The following is a 27702-nucleotide window of genomic DNA, read 5'->3' as shown; positions in this document are numbered from 1 at the left end:
AAAACAACGGCTGATAGACTACTAATCTTAAAAACAATGCAGTGAGCTGAAAAATGTGCAATATTATTTGAAGCTGAGATTATTCAAGATTATAAATGGAACTATATAAAAGACAATTCACATACTGTGCAGGACCTTTTGAGTTACTTATCTGCATTTGCAGCATAAAGTTAGGTTCATTCTCTCTCCATTTTACTGAATGCATATTATGTGAAACATGGATATCTCAGTATTTTGAATATGTGATTTATCTCTCAGGATGTTTGTCAGTGTGGAATATTCCCATGTTCTGCACTGCCGATTAGTCTTGTGCTCATGCTGAATAAATTACAATTGTTATAGGAAATGTTTGACAAATGATTGGCTGAGAAATATCCTTAAAAATGCACACAGGATGAAATATTACCCAATTTACGTCAGCTGCCTTTTGCTTTGTGGCAAAAAGTTACAATTCTTTTTTTTTTGAAAGCCATAAATTTCCACAAATCCCTGGCTGAATACATTCAACGGTTTGAATTCCTACACAGGAGTCTTTTTTTTTTTAGTATTAAGAAGCAATGAATGTCTGATGAAGGTCCAATACTTTTTGAGGTCCACTGTTGCACAATATTATACCTGACAAAAAGCAAAGTCAACTTTCAGAAAGAACCCTATCTTTCTCTTTGAGACACTGACAATTCACTGTGGAGTTTTTTTTTCCTGTTTTTGACTCAAATGTTCAGAAAATAAATCATACTGCACATGATTGATTATCCTATACTCAGAGAGTCACAATTAAAATGATATCCTAAATGATTTGAAATACATCCTTTTTGAAATATTTAAGAATTTGCCACAAACAAATCAAGTGCATGCCATTATCTTTTGCACAAATTACCTGCAAAATCTTGGTCCTGCCAACAAACAAAATTCTGATTTAAGTACATATAGACATACAAAGAGAACAATTAGGTCCTTGGAAGTCCTGAGGGGATGGATGTGGAGAGGAGTCCAGTGGGAAAATGTAAAATATAAGGATTTGTGTTTAAAACATATATGATCTCCCATTTAAGGCAGAGATTAGGTGAATTTCTGCAGCGGCATGGTGATGCAGCGGTAGAGTTGCTGCCTTTCAGCACCAGAGACGCTGGTCGATCCTGACTATGAACGCTGTCTTATTGAATTTTGTACGTTTTTCCCTGTGACTGTGCGAGTTTTCTCTAGGTGCTCCAATTTCGTCCCACACTCCAAAGACGTACAGGTTTGTAGGTTTATTCACAAAATGCTGGAGTAACTCAGCAGGTCAGGCAGCATCTCGGGAGAGAAGGAATGGGTGACGTTTCGGGTCGAGACCCTTCTTCAGACTGATGTCGGGGGTGGGACAAAGGAAGGATATAGGTGGAGACAGGAAGATAGAGGGAGATCTGGGAAGGAGGAGGGGAAGGGAGGGACAGAGGAGCTATCTGAAGTTGGAGAAGTCGACGTTCATACCACCGGGCCGCAAACTGCCCAGGCGAAATATGAGGTGCTGCTCCTCCAATTTCCGGCGGGCCTCACTATGGCACTGGAGGAGGCCCATGACAGAGAGGTCAGACTGGGAATGGGAGGGGGAGTTGAAGTGCTGGGCCACCGGGAGATCAGTGGCGTTAATGCGGACCGAGCGCAGGTGTTCAGCGAAGCGATCGCCGAGCCTGCGCTTGGTTTCGCCGATATAGATGAGTTGACATCTAGAGCAGCGGATGCAATAGATGAGGTTGGAGGAGGTGCAGGTGAACCTCTGTCTCACCTGGAAAGAATGTTTGGGTCCTTTGATGGAGTTGAGGGGGGAGGTAAAGGGACAGGTGTTGCATCTCGTGCGGTTGCAAGGGAAAGTGCCCGGGGTTAGGGTGGTTTGGGTAGGAAGGGACGAGTGGACCAGGGAGTTGCGGAGGGAACGGTCTCTGCGGAATGCAGAGAGGGGAGGGGATGGGAAGATATGGCCAGTGGTGGGGTCCTGTTGTAGGTGACGGAAATGTTGGTGGATGATATGTTGGATCCGCTGGCTGGTGGGGTGGAAGGTGAGAACGAGGGGGATCCTGTCCTTGTTGCGAGTGGGGGGATGGGGAGCAAGAGCGGAGCTGCGGGATGTAGAAGAGACCCTAGTGAGAGCCTCATCTATAATGGAGGAGGGGAAGCCCCGTTTTCTGAAAAACGAGGACATCTCGGAAGCCCTAGTCTGAAACACCTCATCCCGGGCACAGATGCGGCGTAGACGGAGGAATTGGGAGTAGGGGATAGACTTTTTGCAGGGGACCGGGTGGGAAGAAGTGTAGTCCAGATAGCTGTGCGAGTCGGTGGGCTTGTAATAAATGTCCGTCACTAATTTTTCTCCTGTGATGGAGATGGTTTGTAGGTTAATTGGCTTTGTTAAAATTGTGAAATGTGGCAAGTGTGTAGGTTAGTGCTAGTGTCACTGATTGGAGTGGGCCGAAGGGTCTTTTTCCACACTGTATCTCTAAAGTCTAAAAGTAATGTCTATAAAGCCTAAAGAATATTTTTTCTCTCAGAGATAAAAGGATCTCTTCGTGGAAGCAGAGTCTTCGATTATATTTAAGGCAGAAGTAGATGGAATCATGGTAAGTAAGGAGATGAAAGATTACTGGGTGGTAAGTGTGAGTGAGAGGTCAGGATTATAATGGGATCAACCATGATCTGTATTAATGGGGGAGCATACATAAGGGGCTGAATGCTTTCCTCCTGTTCCTAATGTGTACTATATATGTTTGTATTTAGCAACACCTGACTATAATTAAATATGACCTGAGTATTGTGTAGAATTTTCGTCTCCTTACCTAAAAAGAGATATAATTGCTACAGAGGGAGTGTGTTGAAAATTCAGTGAACTGGTTCCTGGGAAGACAGATTCATCAAATGAGGACCGATTGAGCAGGCCAGGAAACGATTAGAAACAAGATGATTTCATTGAAACTTTCAAAAACTTTCAAGGGCGCCACAACAACATATGGAGAAACCACTTCCCTCATTGGAATTGAAATGTGGAAAGCTGTATTCACTCAGAGTGTGAAAAACATCTACAGTTCCCTATTCTGAAAGGTTGCAGAAACTCATTCACTGACTACATTCAAAACTGACATTGATAGACTTCTGAATTTGAGAGAAATCAAGAGATACGAGGACAGGGCAGGAAGAAAGGTGAAGAGCTAGAAGATCAGATATGATTTTGTTAAATGGTGGAGTCAGCGCTAAATGTCAATTGGCCTACTTTTGGTTTAGTTTAGGGATAAAGTATAAAAACAGGCCCTTCGGCCCACCGAGTCCATGCTGACCTGTGTACCCATTCACACAGTAGTTCTACACACTCCCTATACACTAGGGACTATTTACAGAGGCCAATTAACCTACAGACACACACGTCTTTAGCATGTGGGAGGAAACCAGAGCACCCGAAGGAAACTCCAAACAGAGAGCACCTGAGGAAAGAATGGAACCTGGGTCTTTGGTGCTGCAAAGCAGCAGCCTTACTTGCTGTGCCACTGTGCTGCCCATATAGCCCTGCTCTTATTTTATGAACTGATTAAATACATCAGAGGAGTGTAAGTTTTGACTTTCCAGGTAAGGAAGAAAATAGATTCAGCAGTGGGAATCTGTGGCACATACCTCTAATGAAAATCACTAGATTCAGTGGATGTGGTGTATCTGGACTTTTAAAAAGGCCTTTGACAAGGACAATCCAGGTGACTATTTGCATGCTGGCCACAGAAGCAGATCTGCAATCATATATTACAATCGCTCCTCACTTTTAAATGTCTACTCCAAAAGCAACATTTCTTACTTTAACTACGATTACCTTGCACTAAAAGTTATTCCCTTATTATGTATCTGTACACTGCGAATGGCGCGATTGTAATCATGTATTGCCTTTCCGCTGGCCGGACAGCACACAACATGTGAGGTTATCCACTTTGGCGGCAAGAACAGGAAAGCAGAGTATTACCTGAATGGTGACCGATTGGGAGAAGGGGAGATGCAACGTGACCTGGGTGTCATGGTGCACCAGTCATTGAAAGCAAGCATGCAGGTGCAGCAGGCAGTGAAGAAAGCGAATGGTATGTTGGCATTCATAGCAAGAGGATTTGAGTTTAGGAGCAGGGAGGTTCTGCTGCAGTTGTACAGGGCCTTGGTGAGACCGCACCTGGAGTATTGTGTGCAGTTTTGGTCTCCTAACCTGAGGAAAGACGTTCTTGCCTTAGAGGGAGTACAGAGAAGGTTCACCAGATTAATCCCTGGGATGGCGGGACTTGCATATGAGGAAAGACTGGATAGACTGGGCTTGTACTCGCTGGAATTTAGAAGACTGAGGGGGGATCTTATAGAAACATATAAAATTCTTAAGGGGTTGGAGAGGCTAGATGCGGGAAGATTGTTCCCGATGTTGGGGGAGTCCAGAACCAGGGGTCACAGCTTAAGGATAAGGGGGAAGTCTTTTAGGACCGAGATGAGAAAACATTTCTTCACACAGAGAGTGGTGAGTCTGTGGAATTCTCTGCCACATAAGGTAGTTGAGGCCAGTTCATTGGCTATATTTAAGAGGGAGTTAGATGTGGCCCTTTTTGCTAAAGGGATCAGGGGGTATGGAGAGAAGGCAGGTACAGGCTACTGAGCTGAAGGATCAGCCATGATCATATTGAATGGGGGTGCAGGCTCGAAGGCACCTATTTTCTATGTTTCTATGTTTCTATGTAACAATAGCACTGTACCTCGGTACACGTGACAATAAACTAAACTGAACTGAATTGTGTTTGTTTTTTCTGCCTCTAACTTCCCTCATTAATCAATTTATCACTTGGCTCTGTAAATGTCAGGATCTCCTGGGCTTATTAGACATATTCTTTTTGTACTAGCCAAGCTCCCACACCCTCTAAGCAATTCAAAACTAACATTTTCTCACTTTCCAAGTTCTGAGAAATGGTCTCTGACCTGAAACATTCACTCCTCGTCTATTTCCACAGAAGTAGTCTGATTTATGAAAGGTTTACAGTTTTATTTTCTGGTTTTGTTTTAGATTTTCAGCATCTGCAATTTTTGATACAATTCATTCTATTTTGTATATGTGACACAAACCACCACATTGCAGATAATGCATCGCCCAAAATGGCAATAGAGACAGCAAACGATACTGTGTCACCACCATCAGCTCAGTACCACTTGATCATAAGAATAACCAAGTGTTAACAAAGATTTGTGCTCTTTAAAGTCCCATTTTAGATTGGCACAGTGTAATTTAACAGAGGGCAAAGAATGCTTGCTTGTTCCAGGTCCCTACCTTAAGATGACATTAGTGTCTAAGTTAAGGCAGCGCACGAGTCTTATGGCCAAAGAGGATCCAACTATGTCGCCGTCTTGGAATCAAAGCTGTGGTATATTTCCTTTGTTCTATAAATTATGTGGCGCACGTTATAGGATTTCTCCGAGCATGCCTTCTTCTAATTCTCTCTCACCCGATAGAGTTTCCTTTCTCCAGCAGTTCCACTTGTTCCTTCTGGGAACATTCCCATCAACAAACTACAATGCAAGAAACCCTTTACAATTCCAGAATCCGCACTAATATGTACAAACAATTACAAGAACATTGCAACTTTCAACAGATTGTTCAGAGTCTGTGCTCCCTATACTAGAAATTGGTAACAGAGACTGGCAACAATCAGGTGGTAGGATTCATGTTGGAATTGTATTATTTAAACAGATATTCAAGAGACTCCACCCAGTTTCAGCAAGGAGCTCTGGTTACCAAGATTAATTATCCCAGAAAACCCAAACAATTGTAGAAATAATGGGATGTGGATAGAAAGATGAGGAGCTTACATTTCCCTGTTCCACTCTCCCTCCTGTTGAGGACTAATGGGAGAAAGGACATGAAAGTCATCCCTGATGTGCAAGCGATGCAAATCTAAATGTGAATTTGGATACAAAGGAACTATCTTCCCATTTCACCACATTAGTGTTAAATTTGAAATTATTGATGTGTTTTCCTATTTTAACTTCATGATTTTTATTCTGCCTTGTCTAACAACATGACGGTTGATTTTCATCAGATTGTCATTGTCTACTTTTCACATTTGCCCTTATTGAGCTTACACCATGTAGTCATGATTATATTTCTTTGCCAGAGCATTTGGAAGTACCGAAAATCTCAAAAGATCACAGCTATTCTATTAAAATGTCATTCCAAAAGCCATCCTGTTGAATTTGATTTCAACATTTGAATATAAATCTGTCTCGTTTTTTTTGTCAAACGGGGTCAAAACTTTTAACGTGTTCATAAAAACTGACCACCTGGTTTTAATCTGAACTGTCTTTTTTTGCGAGTCAGCACTTCTCCATCAGTGAAAAAATGAATTTGATATAGAGAAGCATGCTGTCACACTCAGTTTGTATTACAAGCAGAGTTTATCTGAATGACAGAGAAGTTTTGCCAATTTGCAGACAGCAGGTTTGGGAAAAACAATCTTTATTATGCTTTAAAAACGATAGGGTGGAAATTGCTTCAGGCCTGCTTCCTGTCCTGAAGTGTACACCACACAAGGAGCCTGCAGCTCAAATGGGAGGCCCAAGTCCAGTCCAAAATTGGGCCTTGGGCCTCAGTAACAGTAGCTGGGAGAACCTTGTTTCCATCCCTCCCTTCCCCCCAACTTTCCACAGTTGCAGTTGTGCCTGTACAGGCAGCCCGCCCATTTAAAAAGCACACATTCTGGGCCATTTGCCTAAAGTTAAGTCCCAGAAGGAGACGGATGGGTTGAATAAGGACATTGTGCTGAAAGGGAAGAACTCCTGTTCTGTCTGGTTTCACGGAAGCACTAGAAAAAACTCATCTTGTGTTTGCGACTGCTTCCTTGGCACTAGCTGCTCCTGACAATGCAGAGTGGTTTCATCTCCAGGTCTTTATTTGTAAACCAGCATCTGCAGTTTCTTGTTTCTACATTGCAATCTTCATTTTCGCAGAAGGAATCCAAAACAGGTGTTGAACCCTTTATATACAAATGTAATGCATCAAGCATGTATTTTAAGTGGCTACTTGGCAGATGCAAACCTCCCCACAATCAAATTTAAGGCTTTTTCAGAGTCCTATTGTGTTTGGGAACTTCTTCTTGGAAATCGATATTTTGAAGATATTTACACCTATTAAATAATCAAAGCAGTTTTAGCTTATTTGTTCATTCGGTTTTGGGATCTGAACATTTTTAGCGAAGTCTGTTCATCTCTGAATTACAAGGGAGCGGCTGCAAGCTCACGTGCCACCTCGTGGCTCATCACTCTGTCGGTGAGTTGACGGCCACTGTGGCTTCAGCGGGGAGTCAAACTGGTGCCTGCATGACTGGTTGCTTCACCCTGAGTGGGACACCAAGTCGTACTAGTTAAGCTCTCTTCGACTGGCAGACACCATCGCTCTGGCCCTGCTGAAGGTATTCCTGCATTGCTGTTGGTTGAAACGTCCAGGATAAGAGCAGGGAAAGGAATTAAGTGGCCATCCTATGACTTACCTTAGAGTTAAGGACATAATGCACTGTTAAAGACATATCAATCAATATTTGGTGTGTTTACACGTCAATATTGTTATTGAAAAAAGTGTGTCTGAGGTTTATGCTCGGAACCCTTCAAATCATTCGCAGGTGTCTGAATATTCAAAGATGCCTTGTTCTCTGAAATGTCTCCTGTTATATAATTTTATATATCGATATGTCCACATCCAGAATGTTGAAGTAAATTATATATTTTTCTGTTGAAACTGTATATAACCACTTGCTGTTATATTTGTGCAATGGGCATAAAACTCAATGAACTGTTGATATTCTGTGGAGATTCTCTGAGAATATCTTCCAGAATGTGTGCTTGTTGGTTTGAAAAAAGACCTTTTACATCTACATTTCTGGTCTCCATTTGGCTCATTCACAGTCACAAAATCAGGTGCCACGGTGGCACAATGGTAGAGTTGCTGCCTTACAGCACCAGAGACCCAGGTTAAATCCTGACTACGGGTGCTGTCTGTACGGGGTTTGTACGTTCTCCCCGTGACCGCGTGAGTTTTCTCCGAGATCTTCGGTTTCCTCCCACACTCCAAAGACATACAGGTTTGTAGGCTAATTGGCTTGGCATAAATGTAACATTGTCTCGAGTGTGTGTAGGATAATGTTAGTGTGCAGGGGTCGGAGAGGACTTGGTGGGCTAAAGAGCCTGTTTCCGTGCTGTATCTCTACACTAAACTAAACTAAACTAAAATGTTTGACCACTTAAGATTGAAAAGAAGTAAAATCTTTTCATTCAGAGGATGCTTGATTTTTCTTCGCCCCTATGATTTACAGAACCTCAGTCATGGATTGTTTTCAAACCCAAAATTGATAGATTTGTGGATATTAGAGACATTGAGGGAAATTGGGTTAGAGTAGTGCTGAGGGAAAAGTTCAGCCATGATTAAATGGCAGAGCAGGCTCAAGGGGCTGAATGACCAAGCCAAGCTCCTATGTTTTGGTTGATGTTCTATTGTTGATCAAATCACAAAGGCAGTCATTCTCACCTCTTCTCAAAAAATACAATCCCTTGGTTAACATTTAGATCAAAATTGTGAAAAGGTTTGGAGCAGAGGGGTTTTGGTGGAAATCCAAACTAGGTTATTTGTGTGAAAATGGTTCATGATCACATATCTAAGTCCAAGCTCCTTCACTCCAGAAAATATGTAACAAACATGTCAATGTAATATTCGTGTCATGCTTACATTTCAAATCTCTAATTGATATTAAATCCACAGCTCTTCCCTCCTGCAAAATACAGTTGAGATGAAAATCTATGCAGCAGTAACTCTGGCATTATCTTATGTCCTATCAAATTCAAAGGACAACAATATCTTGCAAATATATTTATTTTAAAATAGGCTGAAAATGCCTATTACACGACCGATAATTTGTACGTTAATAATAATTTGATACCTTTGCTACAAAAAAATCAGACAGAGAAATACATGTTCACAACATATTAACAATAATGTTGCACAGTAAATATTTTCAGTTTAAGTCGGATATGAACCATGTCATGAAATTTAAATAAAATAAACAAGGAAAGCAAAGAGCTTGATAATAAACAAACATTCCAAATTAATACTGTCATTCTGTGAATGGAGGAGACTGCAGGTCTGGGTCATTTCTCCTAGGGGATCAATTTGTTCACTAACTGTCACTTAACTCTCAGATGCTATCTGCTTAATGCGGCAGGCAATAAAACGGTACATGAATGGTAACACCAGTAAGAACTGATTCAACTAAAGCTTGGAGTGCTATGTTGCTTACTACTATAATGTGTCAAAATTAAAAACCTTCTAATTAAATACCATAGGAAAAAGGGGAGAAAATGCCATTAGTCTCTGCAACCCTTCAGATCAGTGAAAACAATAAAAAGAGATAGAGAACCTATTGATATATTCCAGAATAAAAACCTGCAATAATTTCTTAAGTTGACTCTGGAAAACCACAATTCCATGACACAATATGAAGAGCAAACAGAACCCCATTATATCTCGGTCATTATGGTGAGAACACAATTGAAACACTGCATGGATTATAAACAGAAAATGTTAGAACGTGAATCAGAAACATTGCATCGTTTTGGCTCAATAACAGTGCATTGGGACAGGCACTAGAGGTGGTACACCATGGCCTCACTGCAATGCTTTGTGCAAAGAAATAAGTTTCTATTAGGTTACTCCTTATACATATAAGGAGACCAGAGTACCAATCAAAATGGAGCCTGGGGATTATTCAAGCAATTCAGTTGCAGTGCAAGGCCCTGCTGTTGCTGTTGGAACCACTTCAGAGTGTCCCGGGGAGCCGTGCACTTGAATCGCCAAGGCTGATAAGCCTACACCGACTGATGGTAATGAGATTTGTATGGGTAAATGCTTGATAGAAACATCTAATTTTGGATGATCAGCCATGATCATATTGAATGTCGGTGCTGGCTCGAAGGATCGAATGGCCTACTCCTGCACCTATTTTCTAAATACTTGATGATGGGCATGGAAGATTAGCCAAAGGGCTATCACACCTTCCTTCCTTATTTTTAGCCTTTGTTCAAAACAACCCCCCTGTGTGTTGACCTGTCCTTTTTATCAGCTTTCTCCCCCCTTACAATCAGTCCGAAGAGTCTCACCCTGAAACGTCACCTATCCATGTTCTCCAGGGACGCTGCCTGACCTGCTGAGTTACTCCGGCACTTTGTGTCCTTTTGGGCTTATTTCTGTGTTGTATAATGCTATGACAGTCTCCTCTGTTCCAAGCTAGGGAGTATTTAGATTTAACCCACTCTAATGGTCCCATATTTATACACCAGATTCAAGGTGAGCACACCATCCATGAGTATAAACACATTCAAATAATGCTAATTGTCCATGACATTGGAATTCTCAGCCTAAAGAGACAGATTTCATTATTTCACAGTTACTCAAGGATTCTTTGAAGGATTCCATGAAGAGATGGATAGTGCAGGTAGGAAAACATACCTTCCATTGTTTCAGTTGATAAAGATTATTCCATTGAAACTAAGAAAATTAGGATATAGTGCAGGAGAAAATAATCATCTTTTCACACGTTCATGTTCACAAGTTATAGGAGTAGAGTTAGGCCATTCAGCCCATTGAGTCCACTCCGCCATTCAATCATGGCTGAAGTCTGCATCCCAATTCCATTTTCCTGCCTTCTCCCCATAACCATTGACACCCGTTTTTGGGTTTCCGAATTTTGAAATACATCAGGCCCATCTGCCAGAAATATGGGGTATATCAACTTTTAAGACATATGGTCCAGATCTTCTCCTTTCGAGAGAATCGTTTTTTTAATCAGCATGTGTTTTATCCACATGATGGAAATCTAAAATCTTCCTTACATTTAAATCTTCTCCAGCTTTAAACCTCAGATTTTGCTCCTTCTCTTACGCCATGTTGTTCATCCCTGAAGGTCACTATTAATATATTTCTTGAACACAAATTCCAGATAATTTCAGCATCATCTTGTTAAACTGGCAAGGTAATTAAATGAAGAAGCAAACTGGTGGTTGAATTTGTTTTCAGAACTTTTCTGAAATGATTTAGAGTATGCAAACAGCAAGGATTGTGTATAATAAGATAATAAGATAAAAGTGTCTCCTGGAATTCAGAGAGCAGTTGACCTGAGATCAAATTACAATGAAGTTAGAGCTGAATTTTGTGACCAAATGCAAACAGTGATCTCTGAATTCTGAATTCATTTGCTACAAATTGCCTGAGTGAACATTGATTAATATCCTTCACCGAAAGTAAGTCAGAGTATCATCAGAACCTCAAATTATTCCTATCTCCACACTATTATAAACATATAAGATTATTAAGGGATTGGACATGCTAGAGGCAGGAAACATGTTCCCAATGTTGGGGGAGTCCAGAACCAGGGGCCACAGTTTAACAATAAGGGGTAGGCCATTTAGAACGGAGATGAGGAAAAACCTTTTCACTACAAGAGTTGTAAATCTGTGGAATTCTCTGCCTCAGAAGGCAGTGGAGGCCAATTCTCTGGATGCTTTCAAGAGAGAGTTAGATAGAGCTCTAAATGATAGCGGAGTCAGAGGGTATGGGGAGAAGGCAGGAACGGGGTACTGATTGTGGATGATCAGCCATGATCACATTGAATGGCGGTGCTGGCTCAAGGGACCGAATGGCCTTCTCCTGCACCTATTGCCTATTGTCTATTGTGTATTGTCTATTAGCCATGTATGTTCGACCAAACAAACCAATGTGTGGCTTTATTGAGGAGTACAACTAAATCATTGCTTCAGTTGCAACCTTTTTTAATATTTTGTGCAACACCCAGATATTAATGGAGCATTAATAATAATTCAGAAAGCAGATAATGGTACAGCTAATTGTTAGATCTGGAAAGGGCTGCAGGACAAATTACATTAGGAGGCGTGTATTAAAAAATCTTTAATTACTTTCCAGGAGATTAACCTAAAAAATTAATTCAAAGAATTACATTTGCATCCATATTCACCAATCAAAGCGGGCAAGGTCATCTTTGACCCCTCTCACCCTGGCCACAAACTCTTTGAAGCACTTCCCTCAGGAAGGCGACTCCGGACTGTTAAAGCAGTCACAGCCAGACATAAAAACAGCTTTTTTCCCCACGAGTGATAGTTCTACTCAATAACCAAAGTCTGTAGTCTCTTTTTTGCTCTGGTTTATTTTCACCCACATGTTTAGACCGTAATGGTGTATCCTTATTGTTTTGATGTGGTTATGCTTTATTCTTAATTGTTAACTGTATGTTTGTGTTGTCATTTGTGAGCGGAGCACCAAGGCAAATTCCTTGTATATGCACATACTTGGCCAATAAACATATTCATTCATTCATTCATTCATTCATTCATTCATTCATTCATTCATTCATTCAAAAATGGCAGAAGTTGTTTTTAAGCAAACAAGCTGTAGTCACTGCAAAACTGGAGCAGGTTGATTTTAACATGTCCAATCATTAGAATTATTCTCCAACACCAATCATGGATAGAGAGGCCATAGTTTGAAGCGGAATTACTACTGAATAGAATTCCCATCTTCTGACTGATCATTTGTGGACATGGAAAGTTTCAGGTTGAAGAACCTTTGCTAGTTCTGAAAAAGGGCTCTCTGGCTTTATAAGTGATAGGAACAGAATTAGGCCATTCGGCCCATCAACTTTACTCCACCACTCAATCATGGGTGATCTATCTCACCATCTCAATGCTATTCATAGAAACATGGAAAATAGGTGCAAGAGTAGGCCATTCGGCCCTTCGAGCCAATACCGCCATTCAATATGATCATGGCTGATCATCCAAAATCAATACCCCGTTCCGGCTTTTCCCCCTATTCCTTGATTCCCTTAGCCCTAAGAGCTTAATCAAACTCTCTCTTGAAAATATCCAGTGAATTGGCCTCCATGGCCTTCTGTGGCAGAGAATGCCACAGATTCACAACTCTCTGGGTGAAAAGGTTTTTCCTTATCTCAGTCCCGAATGGCCTACCCCTTATTCTTAAACTGTGGCACCTGGTTCTGGACTCCCCTAACATTGGGAACATTTTTCCTACATCTGCCCTGTCCAATCCTTTAAGAATTTTACATGTTTCTATAAGATCCCCTCTCATCCTTCTAAATTCCAGCGAATACAAGCTTAATCTACCCATTCTTTCATCATACGTCAATCCCGCCATCCCGGGAATTAACCTGGTGAACCTATGCTGCACTCCCTCAATAGCAATAATGTCCTTCCTTAAATTAGGAGAAAAAATTGCACACAATACTCCAGGTGCGGTCTCATCAGGGCCCTGTACAACTGCAGTAGGACCTCCTCGCTCCTACACTCAAATCCTCTCGCAATGAAGGCCCACATGCCATTGGCTTTCTTCACTGCTTGCTGTACCTGCATGCTTACTTTCAGTGACTATTGTACAAGCACACCCATGTCTCGTTGCACCTCCCCTTCTCCTAATCTGACACCATTCAGATAATAATCTGCCTTCCTGTTCTTGCCACCAAAGTGGATAACCTCACATTTATCCACATTATACTGCACCTGCCATGCTTCTGCCCACTCACCTAACCTATCCAAGTCACCCTGCAGCCTCATAGCATCCTCCTCGCAGCTCACACTGCCACCCAGCTTTGTGTCATCCGGAAACTTAGAGATGTTACATTTAATTCCTTTGTCTAAATCGTTAATATATATTGTAAATATATATTATATTCTCCTTCCTTCTCCCCATAACTCTTGATACCCATACTAATCAAGAATCTATCTCTGCCATACAAATATCCACAGCCTCCACAGGCTTGACCTCCACAGCCTTCTCTGGCAAAGAATTTCACAGATTCACCACCCTTTGACTAAAGAAATTCCTCCTCATCTCCTTCCAAAAGGAATGTCATTTTATTCTGAGGCTATGACCTCTGGTCCTAGACTCTCCCACTAGTAGAAACATCCTTTCCACATCCCACTGATTCCTGGGATCATTTTCGTAAACCTCCTCTGGATCCTCTCCAGTGGCAGCCCATCCTTCTTCGGATAAGGGGCCCAAAATTGCTCACAATATTCTAAATGCGGTCTGATCAGTGCCTCAGCATTACATATGCTTGATATGTTAACTGTTTTGTTTTCCATGTTCCCGGCTGTAACCCTGGAGTTCTCCACAGGTTCCTTCCACAAGCAATAGGTTGTCGAGAAAAAGTTCTTCACCAGCTGGTCCAGATCCCTCCGACCCCTGGGAACAGTTTCCATTCATGCCCTTACCATCATTGTTGCATACATTGTTTCACTAGTAAAACCAGGGAGGTTAAATCCTGGCTGCTAAAATACCTTGCAACAGATCATTGCGGAACATGGTATTGAAATCAATAAAGCAATTTTATATTGAGAAATGTGGCAATCTTTATTTTTATTGGACTTTCAGAAAACATGAGTATGACCCTAAATGTTATTTTATCATTAAAAAGGTCATAAAACAATTTGAAGGTCTCAATCTTTTTGCTCATCCACATTTTCTAACTACTTGCCTTTACAAAATTTGCTAATTTATCTCTTTTTGGTCCAAGATATTCTCATACTGAACTCCATCGGTCACAGTTCTGCCCATATGTGCATTACCGTATTTGGTGAGCTCACTACATACTTATCAATGCACACATTTCCACTTTCTAACCATTTCCCAATCCATCACAATAAGTCGCCTACAATATGATGTACTCTCTATTCTTACCAATAGTTGCCAAATGTAACCTGAAGTCCTTACTAGTAACAATCACACAATTACTGTTCTATGCCATGTTAGTTACTTATTCATAAAGGTTTATTGAGATGTAAATGTCTTGACCTTTACAAATCTAGGATGACTTTCTCTGAACAGCTTACATTTGGCTGAATGCACAATGTCACTCTGATCTATAACAACAAACTCTTGTAACTTTGTGAAAACTGAAGTTAAACTAATAGATCTAGAATTCTTTAGTTTATGTCCTTTACCTTTCCTGAATATTGTCAGTGCCAGAGGCAATTCTGCAATATCGTGCGACATTCCTGAACTGGGAATGTTTTAGACACTGGTCTCAGTGCTCACCTGCTAGAATTTACATTTTCCAGAGTTGGAGGCCAGGAGAGCCTGACCCTCCACTCCCAAGTGGGGGTCTATGAGGCAGACTGGGCTCCGAGAGGTGAGTAGGCCCCAAGATATTAAAAAACTAGTCAAACATAATTAAGAAAAAAACTAATAGGCAAGGTGATATCAAGTAAAGTAAGATGACTCAAACACCTGTGCTTCTCATAGGGTTGCCAACTCTATTCAAATATTGGCATTGAGTCAAAGGGCTATTTGCAAAGTGTTTCATCCCCTCTCTCCAGTGTCCTTACTCTGGGCTCCATTGGTCCAGCAGCAGAGCTAGTCAGATGGCTCAGTTTCTGCCTTATTGTCGATATGTCTATTTGTCCCAAGCTCTGAATTAGGATTAGATTGAGTGACTGACAGCCTATTTTAACCAGCTAGTTTCTTTATTACCACATTTTTGCTTTTTTCTTTAAAACAAAATGTACAGTCCTTTTTTATCTGCACTCATTTTACTGGCAATTTTATTTGGATTTCTGGATATGCAAAATTGCGTACTCTGTTATGAAGACTCATACGAAGTTGCTACCAGTAAATCTGCCATTTTCATGTTTCCTATTATAAAATCTTAATTATGTACAATCTACTGAAAGAAAACTAACAGGCTTTTGATATTGGAATTGCTTATTATACCTCTGAAATGTCTCAAAATGTTTCATATATGAAAACAGCAAAAAGAAGCACAATGATTTTTGATCAAACTGCTTGTATGCAGGTTAATGCACTGGGAAAGTTCATGGATAAAAAGATTTACGGTTGATAACGTTGACACAAAGGATGTCTCAAATAAAATTATTAGTTTTCTAATATCGCTATGATTCATTTAAACTCATGATTTGTGTTTACATCCATGGGAGGGTTTGGAATATCCAACCTCTTGCTCTCGTGACCTGGCTCTTTAATATTCTCTGGAAAAAAAGTGGACTAAATAGGTTTCAAGATCAATCAGAGACTAATTGATTTTGCTATTGGAAGTCTCTTTTGTTGTGCAGATTCTCCAATTTTTATGTCGTTAAGTTATCTTGAGGCCACAAAACAGTAGGAAACATCTGATCTTTTCCTTCACATGCACATTTTTTCAGATACTGTTCAAATGCAATATGGTGCCATTTGTGATCTCCAGATTATAATAATATGTATTTACAACTTCATCTGAAAAAGATTAGTGCATTAATATCACAATTCTGTATAGTGGCTCATTAATTTTTTTTTCAAAATTTATCTCACTCGATTCATTTGAATTCACTTGGGTTTTAGTGTGTCAGTATGGCAAGTTAAAGAAAGGAAAGCAGTATAATTATGTAATCAAACCCATCAGCAGGAACTCGCATCACTTCATATATTGCCTTAATGTTAAAGACTGACATTATAGAATTACAGCACAGGAGGAAACTAGTTGCCTCATTTTCCGTCAGGATAGTTTGTCTGTTTGTCTGTTTGTTTCTATGTTAATTGTATTTGTAAAGCGCTTTGTGCATGTGTTAAGGCGCTATATAAAATAAATATATTATTATTATTATTATTATTGTGACTAGCTCAGTGCTAGCTATTTAACTGGAAATTCCTACTGTATTTTGTAAGTAAGTTGCAGTTTTGTAGTTTGATAAACTTTCATTCTTCCACCATTTAATGGTATGATTTCAAATATTTGTAACTATCTTCTCTCCTGCAAGAAGACTACACAGTCTCTTATTACATGGTGTTCTCTGGCTTCAATCTATTCACATGTTCATTTCTCATAAATCTAGATAATCTAAATTTCAGAGCATGTGTGCAAATGCAAACTAAATAGTCCAGAACATCCCCCTGCTGCTTTGTCCCTGCCATGACCTTGTCCCAAATCCCAAAGGTCGGGTTAGTACCATATTAACAAAGGAATCCATGTCACTGCAAGTGAGAGGAGAACAAGCCTATCTATACAGAGGTTGATTGTTTTCTTACTGAACCCAACTGATCAATCCTGTCCAATTATTCAAATCAGAACCTGACTAATCAATACCTAAGCTTGTATCAACCAATTTTATTGTATATCTCTTCGTTCCCTCACCTGCTAAAAAAAAAAGCTTAACCTTAGTTCTGAAATTGTAATTAACTAAGTATCCAGTATTTTAAATTTCTGGTAATCTTCATGTGAGAGTGATGGACAATTTCACTCCTAAAATACCTGGTTCCAATTTAAAACCTTTAGTTCTATCTTTTGGATTATCCATCCTGTGTAAATGGGCCGTTTGCATCGACTGACTGAATCCTTTTTAGCCACTTTGATTGGATGGCCAACTCTTTATCGTGTGACACACACACGTAATTCTAGATTTTCCAGGTTGAGGAACCAACCTTTCTGCATCTCCCTGTCAATTCCACGCATGTTGAATCAGAGGCCACTCTTCCAAACGCCATTGAGAAACTTCTCTTTGCTGCTCTCTCATCTCTTTGTTCAAATTGAAGCAAATCTGCATTACACCAACACCATGATCAAACATAGAAACATAGAAAATAGATGCGGGAGGAGGCCATCCGGCCCTTCAAGCCAGCACCGCCATTCATTGTGATCATGGCTGATCGTCCACAATCAATAACCCGTGCCTGCCTTCTCCCCATATCCTTTGATTCCATTAGCCCCTAGAGCTATCTAACTCTCTCCTAGAGCTCTATTTAACTCTCTCCTAGAGCTCTATCTAACTCTCTCCTAGAGCTATATCTAACTATCTAACTGATCAAAGTTGCATGTGCTACTTCAAAGGTATTTATTCACAAAATGCTGGAGTAACTCAGCAGGTCAGGCAGCATCTCGGGAGAGAAGGAATGGGTGACGTTTCGGGTCGAGACCCTTCTTCAGCATTTTGTGAATAAATACCTTTGATTTGTACCAGCATCTGCAGTTATTTTCTTATATGTGCTACTTCAAACATGGTTTCACTACAATGCCATAGAATCTTTCTAAGTTACGTGTATATCATATCATATCATATATATACAGCCGGAAACAGGCCTTTTCGGCCCTCCAAGTCCGTGCCGCCCAGCGATCCCCGTACATTAACACTATCCTACACCCACTAGGGACAATTTTTACATTTACCCAGCCAATTAACCTACATACCTGTACGTCTTTGGAGTGTGGGAGGAAACCGAAGATCTCGGAGAAAACCCACGCAGTTCACGGGGAGAACGTACAAACTCCTTACAGTGCAGCACCCGTAGTCAGGATCGAACCTGAGTCTCCGGCGCTGCATTCGCTGTAAAGCAGCAACTCTACCGCTGCCCTACCGTGCCGCCCTTGGAATATACTACCCACCTTGGAATGGAGGACATTTGTCTTTCAGTCTGAAGAAGGGTCTCGACCCAAAACGTCACCCATTCCTTCTCTCCCGAGATGTTGCCTGACCTGCTGAGTTACTCCAGCATTTTGTGAATAAATACCTTCGATTTGTACCAGCATCTGCAGTTATTTTCTTATATGTGCTACTTCAAACATGGTTTCACTATAATGCCATAGAATCTTTCTAAGTTACGTGTATATACTACCCACCTTGGAATGGACATTTGTCTTTCTAATTGCTTGTCACACTTCCTGTGTCTTGCATGGACCAGAACACCACACAAACTAGGTTTCAACATGTAAAACTATATTCTGCTTTTCCTATTCCTCTAAGCAAAGTGAATGGCCTCTCATTTTCCTTTGTAGTGCACCATTGACCAACTTTGTTGCAACTATAAACTTATGTATAATAATTTTGCATAGTAGTTGCATCGTCCTCACAGCGTCTGTTCCCATTCAGATTTGCATCATGAGCAAACTGGATCCTCCACCGTTTAAAATCATTTATACAAGTTGAGAAATACTAGATAGCTCAGCCTGTGGACTAGTAGTAGGGTTCATCAACAATAAGAGATAAGTGGCATCTAGAAAACTTCCAAGGTAGAGACAGTCCCTATTCTATAACAATGTTTAATTTCCAGCCCAATAGACTAACGTGTACAATTATCAAAAAGCACCCCATGTTCATGCTTCATTTTTGCTGCACTAAACCCATTTTGACTTAAATGTTTTGATTAGAAATGGTAGGAGTCAGCAAAAAGACGGCCAAATTCTTTGTTTGCAAAAACCTGGTCTGATCCCCATATGCTAAAAAGATCAGAGCCCCCATCTTTGTCCCACGTGAGATCACAATACACTGAAGTTTATCAGAGAGTCTGACACAGCTGCTTGGAGCGATGCACGCCAAACTGTGACATAATAGTTTCCCCCAAGTGGAGAGGCAAATTAAGATAGACTGGACCCAGGACAAAACAAGTGGATTCAGACCCCATTTCAGTTCAGTTTAAATTACTGAATGATGTGAATTTGTCTGGCACAGATTGAAACTCCCCCGGAACTAAATTTGTCGATTTAGAAAGTCAAAAGGTAGTAGAGCATAAACTTTGAGGTTTGTGTAGGAATATTTCTATGACTACCCTCAAACATGAGATGTAATTTCTTATGGCAACCTGGTTAGTGTAAATATCCTTTCACTGCTTTTTGAAAGCAAGCCTATTTAATTCAGATGACAGATGTGGGTGATGTTGCTATTGCCCAATCTAATTACCCTTTAACTTCTACAGCCCACCTGTGAAATCATGCCCATCACGCTGAGGGCAGAGAGTTCCCACATTTCGACTCAGTCATCGTGATTCATCGTTATGATTTCGAGGGGAATGTCATAAACATTAATATTAAGGATATCAAGGTTTGTTCAGAAGAGAAATTGATTTTTACTTAGATGAAAATAAAGTAATTAGATAAAACTCAGTGATATAAATACTTTACATATTGTGTTGGAAGGCACTGCAGATGCTGGTTTACACCAAAAGATAGGCACAATATGTTGGAGTAACTCAACGGTTCAGGCAGCATCTCTGGAGAAAAGAAATAGGTGATGTTTTCTGCAGACTTGCATTTTGTTTTGTTTGCTCCTTTCCCAGAGGCATACCCAAGAATTCTCTTCAATAATGGAAATAAATAAAGCTACTCGCATGATTGCACTGACAACTGAAATAGTAAGTGCACATTTACGTCATAGGTCTCTATGCAAGGAGTTTGCCAATGGTGAACTCTTATGAACATGCTGCCCTTATCTTTCATAGTGGTGGAGGGAATGTGTTTTGTAGCTGTTGTCAAATTGCTGCAATGCAGCCATGGATGGACCAGCACAGGATGGAGTGAATAGGGATCCTCTCTCTGGTCTGGGTCCACAACCCAAAATCAACTTCCATGCTCCTCCAGTGCCTGTACCTACCAGAACAGAAACATAACTGGACTTTTGCTGGGTCTCTAGTTCCTGAAGATGTCCAACAAGGTGTAGTGAGGCTTTAGCAGTGAGTTAACCTCACTTGGTATTAACTTGAGGTTCTGCTACAACACCCCTCCACTCAGCATTTAGTAGAGGCAAAGCCAAGAATGGAGCTTTGTCTCCTTCAAAACAGAAAAGCAATGTCAGACATTTTAAATGCTTCTGACATTCAGAGACTATTAAAATCAGAGCAAGTTGAAAAACAACATTAAAAAATAAAAACATTAAACAAAAGAAAATTAATGTAAAATCACTTAACCTCCCCATTCAAATAAATGGAACCTCAAATTTCACACTTGTTTGGCCTGACCCAAGCACTGTATAACAATTCCCCAGTTAATGCCAGGATGTTGCAGCAAAATTGTATTCCATGGTCAAGTGCACTTGGCTGTGGTTCTTCTGAAGTTCAGGACTTATTGTGAATGACTGAAAGACAGCAGGTCTGAGCAAAGAAGATTTAATGCACTGGTTAGAGTATAAGGGGGAATGGCAATCAAGCAAGCTGCTTTGCGTTGGATGGCAATGAGCTTCTTTAATGCCTTTAGAGCTGCACTCACTCAGACTAGGGGAGTATTCCACTGCCTTCTTGACTATTGTCTTGTAGATGAGACGGTGACTAGGGTGGTGTGGGTATTTGATGTTATGATCTGTCTTCTTGAGGCAGTGCTCCCTGTAGATCTCTTTGATGGTGGGGAGGTTAATACTCGGGATGAACCAGGCAATTTCCACCACTTTCTGCAGCCTCCCTTGTCCTTGGGCATTCATATTACCAAACTAGGGTAAGATGCAACTAGTCAATATGCTTTCCACCTGCCTAAGTTCGATGGGGTATTCAGTGGCATGCTGAATCTCCTCAAACATTTAATGAAATAGAGACATTGAGGAGCTGATTGTATCAATTTGCTAGGCTCAGGACATATCAACAGAGATATACATGCCCAGGAACTTGAAGCTGTTGACTCTCTCCACTGTTGTCCCATTGACAACGATAGGTTCATGGATGCTTGGCTTACCCCTCCTGAAGCCAACATTCAGCTCTTGATTTTGCTAATGTTAAGAACAAGATTGTTTTTTTTGTCACCATTCATTCAAATTATTGATCTTCCTTGTACTCTGACTCATTATTTCTCGTTATTCATCCATCAATGGTGGTATCATCGGGAAATTTAAAGATGGTGTTGGAGCTGTGTCTGGTTACAGTAATGGGTACAAAGAGAGTAGAGCACGGGGGTTAGCACACAGCCTTGTGCTAATGGTCATCGTGGAGGAAACGTTGCTGCCAATATATACTAATTGAGATCTGCTGTTGAGCATCCAATGGCACAGGTACGTGCAGGGACCCAGTTCCCCAAGTTTGACGATAGATTTATAGACAATAGACAATAGGTGCAGGAGTAGGCCATTCGGCCCTTCGAGCCAGCACTGCCATTCAATGTGATCATGGCTGGTCATTCACAATCAGTATCCCGTTCCTGCCTTCTCCCCATACCCCTTGACTCCGCTATCTTTAAGAGCTCTATCTAGCTGTTTCTTGAAAGCATTCAGAGAATTGGCCTCCACTGCCTTCTGAGGGATGATGATGTTGATTGCTGGGCTGTGGTGCAGTACAGATTGTAAAAAGGACAACATGTGTAAAAAGGAACTGCAGATGCTGTTTTAAACTGAAGATGGACACAAAAAGCTTCTTCTGAAGAAGGGTCTCGAACCAAAATGTCACCCATCCTTCTGTCCAGAGATGTTGCCTGTCCCGCTGAGTTACTCCACTTTTTGTGTCTATCTTCGGTAGATACAACATGATTGCATCCACCGATGATCTGTTGTGGCGGTAATGACATTAGAACCTTGCTAAAGCAGGAGTTAATATGTATCATAACCAACCTCTCAAAGCACTTGATCGCAATGGACCACCAGTCCATAGTCATTGAGGCACGTCAATTTGCTCTTCTTGGACACTGGTATTATGGATGTCCAAATGAATGCCCAGATGGGGACCTCAGAACATAGTAGAAAGTGGGGTTGATTTTGTCCAAGAAAACTCTAGCCCAACTCCAGCTCCAGTGGTTGATGCAGGTTTTGAGAATGCAGCCAAGTACAGCATCAGGGCCAGATGTTTCAAGGGTTCACTGTCGTGAAGGATCATCTGACATCAGACTTGGAGACTGAGATCACAGTGTTGCCGGCAACTGTGGGGGCTCAAGAAAGGACATTGTTGTTCTCCAGTTTAAGCAATGAAAGCATTGAGCTCATCCAGGAGTGATTGTTGCTCTCAATTGAGCTACTTGTTCTCATGTCACAGGAAGTAATGGTCTGCAAGCTCCACTACAGTTGCTGAACATCGGTCTGATCCTCCAGTTTAGAGCAAACGTGTCCCTTTGCTTACTCAAAGGCCTTCCCAAGGTCATACCTGGATTTCTTAACTCATGCTTTATAGCCAGACGAGAAAGTCTGAGATCTGATCCCAAGATCAATTTTGAGTTTTTCAATAAATACGTAGAGTGAAATAATTGCTTTGTTTCCGCCACTACAAATACTTTTAGTGGCATGTTCCATTTTGATTGCTGACAAAAAAACTTTTACAGGAACATTCCCAAGACATTCAATAAGAGCAGCAATAAAACAATGTTTCTTTATTCCCCCTGAACTATGATCCACCAGCAGGCCTGGACAGTCTGCCGTGGACAGAAGACCGAGGACCTGTCCAGAAGGTCTAGCTCGCCTGCCTCTCCCGCCTCAAACAGAGGACTTGTGCTGCAGACTGGAACCCACCAGGAAGGCCTGGCCCGCCCGCCTCGAGTTGAAGGAGTGGGAAGGAGGGCCAGTAAGCAGACCGTCAGTGGGAGGAAGTGCATTGCCTTGATGGTGGTGTGGGCCGCTGGAGGCCTTGCAACAGTCTGGGCCTCGGCTGGACCGGGCGCCGCTCCAAGAAGCCAAGCGTGTGGACCGAATACAGCCCACAGCGATGAAGCAGCGGTGGAGCACGCCACGACTATGCTTACCCAGGCCGACCTTGCAAAGCTGCCAGGACAACAGACCTTCATAGTCAGGCCAAGAACCTTGGACTTAAAACTGGGACTTGAAAATGGCACCAATCTGTGACTCTGTATACTGTCTCACACAGTATCAGAGATGCTTATTCAAGATGTATCTAAGCGATTATGTACAGTGATACTTGTACCGAACTGTATACAAAAATTAAATTAAAATACCATACCATACTATTCATGACATTAAGAAGGGAGTGCAAATCTAAACTAAAGGAATTACACGAGAAAGTCAATGGCAGGGATGTTTTCAAAAATAGTAATTAATGTGGAAAACTTTAACAACAGTGACTAACCAGAGTATGCACAAGAGTAAAATTCCATTTGTGACATATGTTTATACGTTTGTGTTTCAAATACTGATCAAATATTTTCAACTTTTTTAACTTACAGGTATACTGTGTAATGTGCACAAATCCATAAGATTTTTGAGCAGCTGAATTTAGTTGGATTTTCTGGATTGCTTATTTCCTTTTCTGAATTTTAGGTGTTCAAAATGATATTTGGGAAGTATCTATGCATTCACTAGATTCATTTTGTTCAGTGTGGCGTGAATGATTAAAGTCTTCAGCGCACAGGAGCATCAGAATGCACAGCTTGTATTTTACAAGGGTAATAAAGTTTTATTTTGCATTTATAGAAGAAATGTGATGCAGTAAATTCCGATTACACCCAATTAGCTGAAAAACTATGCATGCGAGAACCCTGAGATTTACTGGCACACCGAGTTTTAGTTTTTATATATTCTACAGATTTTAATTACAAACTGTTCCATTTATATATTTTTGAACTGAAAACATTATTTCTCTAATACTTCCTACTTTCACCTTGTCCAAACCATGTTAATTTTCAACCCAGCCTCTGTTTGCTGCATCATCGCTCCTTTAAACATTGCTCAGAAATCTGACATCAATTAGAGCATTTCACACAACATAAACTTTTACAACCACATTGCTATTTATTATTACAAGAATTGTTTCCTTTTCATTAAACATGGCAAATTCTTTACCATTTATTCAATGATATTCCAACATGAATTGCCAGAAGATAAAGTGGTATTTTATAAATATTTAACTTAACAAAAAGCTCATCTACGCTTTCAATCTATCTCTGCCATTCTGTTTAACATCCCTTTAACCATGTATTAGCTTTCTTTACTTGAAATATAGAAAATAGGCTAGATTATGTTTCAAGACTGTAAAATCAATGCAGCTATCTGACAAAAGAGATTATAACGATCAAATATTGAGTTCCTTACTTAGTGCAATAGTAAGTCTGGGATAATGGTCTGTTATTTTCTGTAACATAAAGGCACAATGTATATGCTTGCTCTGTTTTTATTTAGGAGTTATTCTCAAGGGATAGGAGCCTGTTGTTATCAACCATGGATGTTCTTTGGATGGTCTTAGGAAAAATATTGCCATGGTATTTGAACAGTCATTGAGTTTCCAAGAAACTATCTGTTGACAAAATCCCCTTTGAAGGCGCTCTTTAAAATATGAGGGGGAGGGTAACACAGAGCTAATGACAAATATATTCTGCTGTAGTTTATCTTGCCTTGGAAAAGTTCTCAGCTATCTCACAACATTAAAGTAGTGTTTTTTTGAAGCAATAAATGACAACTTGTGTTAAATCTGACTCAATTTAATGAAAATGTAAAATGCAGTATCCCTGAGAGACTTATTGGTGAAAGAGAAAGCGCCACGTCCCATCAGTTTGCTGCTCTCACCAAGGCCCTAATTTATGTTGGATGTGGTTCCACTGATGCCAGTCAGTCTCTGGAATCTTAGTCAAATTATAGGACTTCATGTGTGAGCCTCCTCAATGACATCCATTAGTAACTTGATGAGCAGACACTGCAGCAGCCCAAGCCTAGTGCCACATTTTTCTGCATAGTGTCAATGAAAGTCACAGGATGAGAGCGCAAAGGAATCCTGATTGATCAGTTGACATAAAATGTAAGCCTGAGTTCAAGGTAGCTTGTGTGGAAAGTTAAAGCAATTCAGGGCACTTATTGAATGTTTAAATCACCCATGTTTAAGCATGCCTCTCCTGCTCCTTTTTTTGCTATTCACTCAAACTATACACATAGTTGTTATTATTCCAGGTGAAATATGGCTAAGCTAGAATCATTCTCCAGATATTTCCTCTGTAATTTCAAGCCTTATAGGATTTTGCATTTGAAAGTGATTTGTGCTGCTTTTGTGAAGCATTTGACAGTAATTTCTTAGTCTCTGGAATTGCACATTTATGTAATTACTAGACCAAGTGGACCCGTTGGGCCCAAACCTCTCCTGCATTGGTGCTGCACCCTCTCCTCCCCCATTCCCCCTCCCCATTCCCCCTCCCCTCCCCACTCCTCCCTCCCCTCTCCCCCCTCACCCCTCCATCACCCCTCTCCCCCCTCCCCCTTCCCTCTCCCTCCCCCTCCCACTACCCTCCCTCTCCCCCTCCCACTACCCTCCCTCCCTCTCCCCTCCCCTCCCCTTCTCTCTCCCCTCTCCCTCTCCCCCCTTCCTCTCCCCTCCCCCTCACTCTCCCGTCCCCCTTCCCTCTCCCCTCACCCTTTCCCCTCCACCCTACTCCCCCTCCCTACCCCCCTCTCCCCTCTCCTCCCTTCTCCCCCCCTCCCTCCCCTCCCCCGGCTGCTGCCTAACAGAGGTTGCGTAGTAACCCGCCTCCCGGCCCGAGCGGCCACCATTAATGGAGCGGGGGTGGGGGGGAGAGTCCTGCCCTGTCCTGTCCCGGTGCGGGGTGTTTTGTTAGTGTGTTTCCTTTCTGTAACCTGCTACAGTACAGCTACACAACTGATTAACAGAGGCTTTACACTCGAGTCTTGGGTTCAGCCATTTTAATTCAGGATCACTCTGGCTACAGCCTCATGGGTAATATATCCCCGGTACTGCACCACCGGGTGCGCTATTCCCATAACATCCCCTTTTATATACAAAACAGATATGTACAGGAACTTTACATGTATAGCCATAAATTAAATTCTTCCATGGGATCTTATTTCACTGAGTCCAACATGTCTCCAACAGTCCATTTTCCAACATGCCTTTGACAATCCATTTCCGTGGTAGTTTCCAAATTTTCCTCCCTTGGATCTGCGACAGTTCAGTGCTCGGAATTATCTAAACTTTGAACAACACATGTCTGGTTCCTCATTCCCTTTCCCTTTTTATCTATTAATTTGTTTGTTTATTTATTTAGTTTTATTAGCCATTACATAAAACAATGCATATCAAACTATAACCGAAAATATAACATTAACTTTTTAAACATAACCTAATAGCCTTTACATCTATATTTAACTACATGTACAGGCCCTATCCTTATTTGGGCCCATAATCCTGCAGATAGCGTGGTTTTCGAACGCATCTACCAGATCTTGTTGCCAGGGTTTGATGCTCCCTGGGGACCGGTGGTCGGCTCATAGGTCGATTTTCTCGCTCCGGTTCAGGCAACGTCACCAGGTCATCTAGGTCAACATCAATGCGATGAAATGGCTCGTTGGTCTTCCTCAGATGGCGCCGATTCCGACGATAGATGACGCCGTCCTCGGTTCTGACTTCATAAGATCTGGGTTGCGCAACACGGCCTACAACCACAGCCTTCCTCTAGGACTGATGTCGATTATCGGTCGGCTTCACTCGAACTGGATCGCCAGCTTTCAGGGGAATCAGATCTTGAGATCCTCTGTTGTAGTAGTCTACTTGTCTGTCTCTAGCTGCTCTCAACTCATCTCTTACTTTTTTTGGAATTTCAGGTTTGAGCAGCCTCTGAGTAGTCGGTAGAATGGTCCTGGTACGTCTGTTCATCAATCTTTGAACTGGACTGCTACTCATGCCAGGTGTTGGTGTGTTGCGAAAAGCTAGTAGGCTCAGGTAAGGGTCAGCTCCGGCAGCCTTAGCCTTCCTCAGCAATGACTTCGCAACTTTCACACTGCTCTCCGCCTTTCCATTACTCTGTGGATAATAGGGTGATGTGCTCGTATGTTCAAACTGCCACTTCTTGGTAAAACTCTTGAACTCCTCAGCTGTGAACTGTGGCCCATTATCTGTGATGAGCTGATCTGGTATTCCATATCTTGCGAACTGGCCTTTCATTTTATGGATGACATTCACTGCCAGTGTTTTCTCTAGATAGTCTA

The sequence above is a fragment of the Rhinoraja longicauda genome, chromosome 5, assembly GCF_053455715.1.
Source record: "Rhinoraja longicauda isolate Sanriku21f chromosome 5, sRhiLon1.1, whole genome shotgun sequence".
Lineage (NCBI taxonomy): Eukaryota > Metazoa > Chordata > Chondrichthyes > Rajiformes > Arhynchobatidae > Rhinoraja > Rhinoraja longicauda.
This window is presented reverse-complemented; position numbering follows the sequence as displayed.